The following is a 7,936-nucleotide window of genomic DNA, read 5'->3' on the forward strand; positions in this document are numbered from 1 at the left end:
TCACCAAACTCCCTTTTCTCCAGATGAGAAATATGCAGTATAACTTTAGGGATTGATGAATAACAATGTCAGAATCACAACACTTTCAGTTTGCAAGAGATGAACAAGATGAGACTTTGAGAGCAAGAGAGCTTGTGATCAATTTTCAGAACTTGGTATATTTTGCATTAGAAAACCATGTATTTATAGGCAATCAGACTTGTTTCCTTATTGCTAAAGTTTCCTTGGAGTGTTTCCTAAGATTTTAGAAAGTTTGGAGCCTAAGCAACAGTTATTTAAAAAAAAAAATTGAAATTTTTTCTTGTTAATAGTGTTCAGATTGCTGAACACTCGAGTTCAGTCATCTGAAGTTCCTGAGCATTTTAAAAAAAAATACACTAGATAAAGGGTCAGATGACTGAAGATGAGGTTCAGATGACTGAATAGTCGGGTTTAGACGACCGAGGTCCAAGTTCAATCATCTGAACTACTACTACCAGTTTCTGTTTCTCACTAGAAAATCTTCAGACATCTAAACTTATTCTTCAGATGTCTGAAGTAATTCTTCAGTCATCTAAACATGAAGTTCAGTCATCTGAAGTTATTACTTCAGGCATCTGATCAGAACTTCAGTCATCTGAACAGATTGCTTTCTGAATTTTCTTTTTCAATATTAAAAAATGGTTTGTTCTCTTTCTTTTATTCTTTATGAAACTTACTTCGAGGTTTTTGAAATAGGTCTCTAAGTCCATATGATCCCCTAAAGAGCTTCAAAATATATTTCAATAGATATTTAAATTTTGAAGTACTCACATTGGATTTCCTAAACCTTCATAAGCTAAGCTTGAGAGCATCTTCATTCTTTTTTCTTTTGAAGTCCCTTGGATGTTTTCTTGAGCTAGTTGGATCTTCCAATGCTTTTATCAGTAATGAGCTATTTTAAACTTCTCTTTGGATCACTTGTTAGGTTATCTATCTTGATGGTCCACACTTGTTCCTTGTTTTCCTGAAACATCACAACTTAAACATTCCAAGTGAAAGTGTCCTTTGTTTGTTATCACCGAAAGTGATAGAAAAACCTAGTCAAGCCAATAGGACTGATAAAGATGAAATTGAGATAAATAAGGAATTTGAAAAACTGTCCATTAAAGATGATTCAGGAAATAAAAATGAAATTAAGGAACCATCCACTGAAACTAATCAAATTGAAAATGAGGTTAATGAACTACCTAGAGAATGGAAGTACATAAAGAATCATCCCATTGATCAAATAATAGGTGAACCATTATGTGGAGTAGCCACTCGATCCTCACTTAGGAATATGATGAGTCATTTTTCCTTTCTATCTCAAGAAGAACCTAGGAATGTGAGTGAAGCAATTGAGGATGAATCGTGGGTGATATCCATGCAAAAAGAGTTAAACTAGTTTGAGAGAAATAAAGTATGGACATTAGTTCCTAGACGTGAGGATAAAACAATTATTGGAATAAAATGGATATACAAGAACAAAAGAATGAACATGGGATAGTTGTTAGAAATAAGGCAAGACTAGTAGCTAAGGGATATAACCAGGAAGAAGGAATAGATTTTGAAGAAACCTTTGCACCTGTAGCTAGAATGGAAGCCATTCAAATGCTTTTAGCATATGCTGCTTTTTAAGGATTTCAAGCTATACCAAATGGATGTCAAAAGTGCGTTTTTATATGTCTACATAAGTAAAGAGGTATATGTAGAACAACCCCCAGGCTTTGAAAACCATAAGAATCCAAATCACGTTTATAGACTAACAAAAGCCTTGTACGGTTTAAAGCAAGCTCCTAGAGCTTGGTATGAGAGATTAAGTGGCTTTCTACTAGATAATGGATTTATCAGAGGAAGGATAGACACAACACTTTTCATAAAGTCTAAGAAAGATGACATGCTCCTAGTTCAAGTATACGTAGATGACATCATATTTGGAGCTACAAATAGAGACTTGTGCAATGAGTTTTCTAACACTATACAAAATGATTTTGAGATGAGCATGATGGGTGAACTAAATTTCTTCCTAGGACTTTAAATTAAACAAGCGAAACATGGAATTTTTATAAATCAATCGAAGTATATTAGAAAAGTTTAATATGGAAGATGGAAAAATATTAGGAACATCTATGAGCTTTTCTTTGAAATTAGACAAAGATGAACAAGGTATACCAGTAGATGTCAAGCTCTATCGTGGAATGATCGATAGCTTACTATATGTGACTGCCAGCCAACCTGACATAATGTTTAGCATATGTTTGTGCGCAAGATTTCAGGCTACACCAAAAGAATCACATTTGTTAGCTGTCAAACAAATACTTAGATACCTAATAGGAACCGTGGAACTTGGGTTATGATATCCTAAGTATACATATTTCGAGATTATCAGCTATTCAGATACTAATTTTACTAGTAGCAAAGTAGATCGGAAGAGCACGAGTGGTACATGTAATTTCCTAGGAGATTCGTTAGTCTCTTGGTTTTCCAAGAAGCAAAATTTAGTTACTCTTTCCATAGCTGAGGTAGAATACGTAGTGGCAGGAAGTTGTTGTGCTCAAACACTATACATGAAGCAACAACTGACGGATTTTGGATTAAGCTATGACACAATACCTATAAGATGCAACAATACGAGTGCAATAAACATCTCAAAGAATCCTATATTACATTCATAAACTAAACATATAGAAATAAGACATCCTTTTCTTCATGATCATGTGCAAAAAGGAGATGTAACACTTGAGTTTGTATGCACAAATGAACAATGGGCAGACATATTCATGAAACCACTTGCAGAGGATAGGTTTATCCAAATGAGGCGTGAATTAGGCCTGATGCATAGTCAAGAGATTGCCTAGAATTATATTAGATGACATAATTCAAGGGGAGCAACGTCACTTAATATTCACAATTGGTTAAAAATTTCAAATTCGGCTCATTTGTTCCCATTTGGTATCACATTAGTTAACATTTGGCATTAAACTCATATCATGATAAGAGCATATTAACTTCCACATGTTAATCCTCACATAATCATTGAACTTTAGTGACTGTGTTTACTTATCCATGTCTATGAAATTTGCCACACTGTGTATGTTCACATTGCAATTTACATTCAACAACATAGCTTTCTGCATTAGCAAGGGGGAGAAGTAAATTGAATTAACAAAGGGAGACACATTTCACAGTACATTTTTTTAAATCTGATGGTTGAATGAGTTTAAAACTTTAGGATTTAAAGGGGAGAATAATATAAGGTTATGTCCACTCATGTATTATTATACATCTTTTTGTTGATGTCAAAAGGGGGAGAAGAATCAAGCTATAGCAAAAATAGGCAAAATTGGTTTGGCGAAACTAATTGTGTATGAGCATGAGCATAAGCATATTTCTTTTGGCACGAGCATATTTTATTTTCTATATTTGTGCATTATTTAAGAGGGAGCCTTGTTAGGCTTAACTCATTATATATTTTTGCTCATATATTTGTCATCATCAAAAAAGGGGATATTGTTGACCCTATGAGTCCAATCCTATTTTGATAATGAAAAATCACTTGGTATTTGATCTGTGCATTGAGATTGTGAACAGGAACAATATTTAGCATGCACGGACGGATAGAAAGTCATGGAAGCCATGAAAATTAAAGTACATATATCTTGGCACAATCTATAAAACTAAAAGTGTTGAAGAATGAAGATGCAACCTGCAAGTTCAAGATCATCATGAGAATGTGTATTTAGAACTAAATATATTTACATATTTCATATGATTTAATTTGAGGCTCAACATATACCCTAGACTGACCTTAGGACTCATGAATCTCATAAACATCTTTAGGAGATATTTATGGACTTAGAGATTTTTAAAAACCCAGAAAAATATTTTATAAAAGAGCAAAGAAATGGAGCAAAAATAGATTTTTAAAAATAAAAAAAAATTCCAGAAAATGTTCTGTTCGGAAGACTAAACTCTTGGATCAGAAGACTAAAATGTCAACTTCAGAATACTGAAGTGTACGCTCAATCGTCTGAAGATTCAACTTCAGAAGATCGAAGTTAAGCTCATTCGTCTAAAGAATTTCTTTAGAAGACCAAAGATTAAGTTCAGTTGTCTGAAGAATAATTGGAGAAACACAGAAACAGGCAGAAGCACACCAGAAGACTGAACCCTGACTTCAGTCATTTGAACCCGCAACTTCAAAAGTCTAAACCCAAACTTCATATGTCTGACCCTGTGTCCAGGTTCTATTTTTCAAAGCTCTAAGGAACTTCAGTCGTATAGCTCTCATCCTCAATCGTCTGAACTTATGGGAAGTTTAAAATTTTAATTTTTTAATGAGAGAACACGCTAGTTATTTCTTCATCAAGTTGATCCAATGGTTAGAAGTCATCCTAAGGGCAAGGTTACCTATATAATCAACATCTAAACCCTAGTGCCCCCAAGAGAACCAAACTTTGGCATACAATTAAGCATATTGTACCTTTAGCACAACTTGGGAGAACTTTGAACACACTGCTGAAGTTTTTATTTGGGATTTCAAAGTTTATACGTCAAATCTGAGCTAAGGCTATCTTGATCTTCAAAAGGTAATCTAGCAATCGTTGTGCTTTCATTTTGGTATTGAAGTTTGGTAAAACGATCTCTTGTTAATATTTATTCTCATAGAGTTTTTCATCTAAATTGATTTGCTTGTTGATATTTATTTTCAAAGAGCTTTTCATCTCAAAATCCATTATTGAATATTTGTTGAGAGGTTGATCTTGAGTGTGCTTATATCAAATCTTTTTGACAAGATCACTACTTAAGAAAAGTTTTAGCCATTGGTTAAATATTTTTTATTCAAGTGATTTTTCATTTAAAGACTTGATATTTCCGATATTACAAAACCACTTGATTAAATATTCATTGAGCTTATAACTATATTTATTTTTTAGGGATATTTTCTAAAAAATATTTTATTAGGTTTTTGATCTTTGGAAACCGTATCATATATAAATATATATATATATATATATATATATATATTTGCATATTACGAAGATCATATTGTGGTTGGATATTTGGAAGAAAACTTATTGATTTTGATCTTTATAATATTCAAGTCAAATCTTTTGATAAGATCACATTTGGTATTTGTGCATCAAATAAGTTGAACTAGAATCCGAATTTCTCTGAAGTTTTACTTATATCATTATTTTGGGAGATTTGATAAAAGGGAAATTTTGTGAAGCATATCATTCATATAATGATTATATCGTTACATACATACTGAACTTCAAGTTTAATCATATGGATATGTGTTAGGTTTCAATTGTACTCATTAGCTTTGTTAGAAACAAATCTTGAGTTGCTTTGCAGATTTGAAATTCTATATTATAATCACTATTCGGGTTGTGAACCAAGTGAGGAGGAAGTTGTACCTCATGTAAGCAGCGGATGTAAAGAAAGCTCTATCCTGATTGAAGGAGCAGGGATTTAGTGGAATCCTTGAATAGGTTGCGCAAGGTGAGGACATCGGTCGGGTTGGTTGAACCTCGTACAAACAGAGTTTGTCTTCTCTCTTCCTTTACTCTTTTTATTTTCTGCACCATATTTCATTACTCTATTGCATGTGTGTATGTTTGAATAACCTCACACGCACTTGATAATTAATTGGGAAAAAATTCATTGATATAATAATTTGAATCAGTTTCAAACCCCTACAATTAATTTGTTAAATATAGAAATAGGGATTAAGTGGTAAATAATATTAAAGGTTTTTAAAAATACCCAATTCACCCTCCCTCTTGGGATTACACCAAAATTAATAGACATAATATAATCCCCTTGCCTATTTCCTGAAAAACATTTGAGATGCTCGAAAACCGAACCCTAGCTTTTTCCTAAAATCAAGAATCCACTCTACTAGACTTGTAGATATTCACTCCCTGATCCTCGTGGTAACTTTTGATCATTGAAACGGGCAACGAATGGCGAAGGATCGAAGAGAGAGAGAGAGAGAGAGGAGATATTTTGATTTCTTAACTATAAAGCAATTTAAAATCTATTTATAGACCCCTTGACCCAGTCAAATTCGTCGACGAAATGACGCATTCGTCAACGAGCAACAAAAGGTCATTTGTCGACAAAGAAAGGGTCTCGTTGATGAACCATAAGCCTGATATTTTTCAAATATTTTGGATCTCTTCGTTGACAAAGCTCTGAATTTTGGTGGCGAACCTTAGAAGGGCTTTCGTCGACGAGAACATGGAGTTCATCGACGAAGCCTATTGAAAATCCCCCTTTTCCTTTCTTATTTAATTTCCTTATTTTCCTAGTTCGGGTCTCTACAATATGTTTGTCGCTTCTTCAGAATGGATCCCAGAGATAAGAACATGGACGTTGAAGGAAGTAATAATGTGGGGGCTTTCAACAAAGAGGACATTGATTCTACCTCTTTGCTACATGGGCTATCCCAGTAGGTCAAGGCAGAAATTATGCATAACTCTAGGGGACAGAACTGCCCACCTACTGACCAAGGTTGCACTATTAAGCAATTCATCCACATGAATCCCCCAACTTTTGCAGGAGGAGCTGACCCGATTGTTGTAAAGAATTGGGTTTAGGAGATAAAGGAGTTACGGGCAATCTTGTGCAACATAGATGAACAAAGGGTTCTTTATGCTACTTTTTAAATGAGTGGGGAAGCGAAGCATCGGTGGATATCTGTGAAGTTACGCGAAGAGCAGAGGCCGGGACTCGCAACTCTGACTTGAAACAGTTTCAAGGAGCTCTTCTTTGATTGATACTTCTCTGCTTCCACTAAGGATGCCAAGGCAGAGGAGTTTATGAACTCCACCCAGGGGAACTTGACCATCCAGCAGTATGCGGCCAAGTTTGTTGAGTTGTCCCGATTTGCCCCATATATGGTCTTGAATGAATCAAAGAAGGCGTAGAGATTTGAGAAAGGTTAGAGTTGGAGGATCTATGAACAGGTGGTGGCATTTCAACGTCAGAATTTCTAGGAGTTAGTGGATAAAGCAACAGTATTAGAGACAAGTCTGCAGAGAAGTGCAAGGATACTAAATCAGGGAAAGAGGCCCATGCCTTCGGGTTTTCACGCTGGTACAAGTTAGGGTCCATGGAGAAAAAATAGTCACAATGTTGGCCAGAGACAAAAAATGGGGAACTGAGCTCATCAAGGTAATTCATCATGCCCTCCTTACCCTAGATGTAATATGGGGCATTGGGGTGAGTGCCGGGTTGGAGGAGTTATTTGCTATCGGTGCGGTAGGCACGACCACTGTAGAGACCCAAAGGATTATGGTAATTAAATAATAGGAGAAATGAGAGGAAAATGAATTTTAAAAGGGATTCAACAGGGTCTCGTCGACAAGTGTAGAGTGCTCGTTGATGAATAGACTTCTTGGTCTCATTGACTTGGACGCATGTCTCATCAAAGAGAACATACCAAGAGGGTTGTTTCCTAGATCTAAAATTCATCAATGAGGTTCGAGTGCTCATCGACGAACCTCCTTCATGAACTCATCGACAAGGTGTCGTGGCTCGTCGACGAGACCATGTGGACAAGCACTCTATTTAAGGCCAAAAATCACTTTTATATGAGAGAAATTCATCCTGAACCATTTTCTCTCTTTAACTTCATCTCCCTCTCCTTTTCTCTAGAATTCCAACTTCGTTACTTGCTAGATCAATGATCTAAAGATGCCACATTACTCCTAGGAGGATTCTCTACAAATCTACTGGAGTAGATTGTTGGTTAGGCCAACTTGGGCACCATCCCAAAATCTGGGTAAGTTGGTTATTTTAATATTTTATAAGGTATTTGGTATTTCTGGACTAAGGAAAGGTAGTAGATGGAATATATTGAAGTTGTATTTGGGGAAATGTAAATTTTAGGGTGTTGAGCTGGGAACACCACAGGTGTAGCTTT

The sequence above is a fragment of the Malania oleifera genome, chromosome 9 (assembly GCF_029873635.1).
Source record: "Malania oleifera isolate guangnan ecotype guangnan chromosome 9, ASM2987363v1, whole genome shotgun sequence".
In the NCBI taxonomy this organism is placed as follows: Eukaryota; Viridiplantae; Streptophyta; class Magnoliopsida; order Santalales; family Ximeniaceae; genus Malania; species Malania oleifera.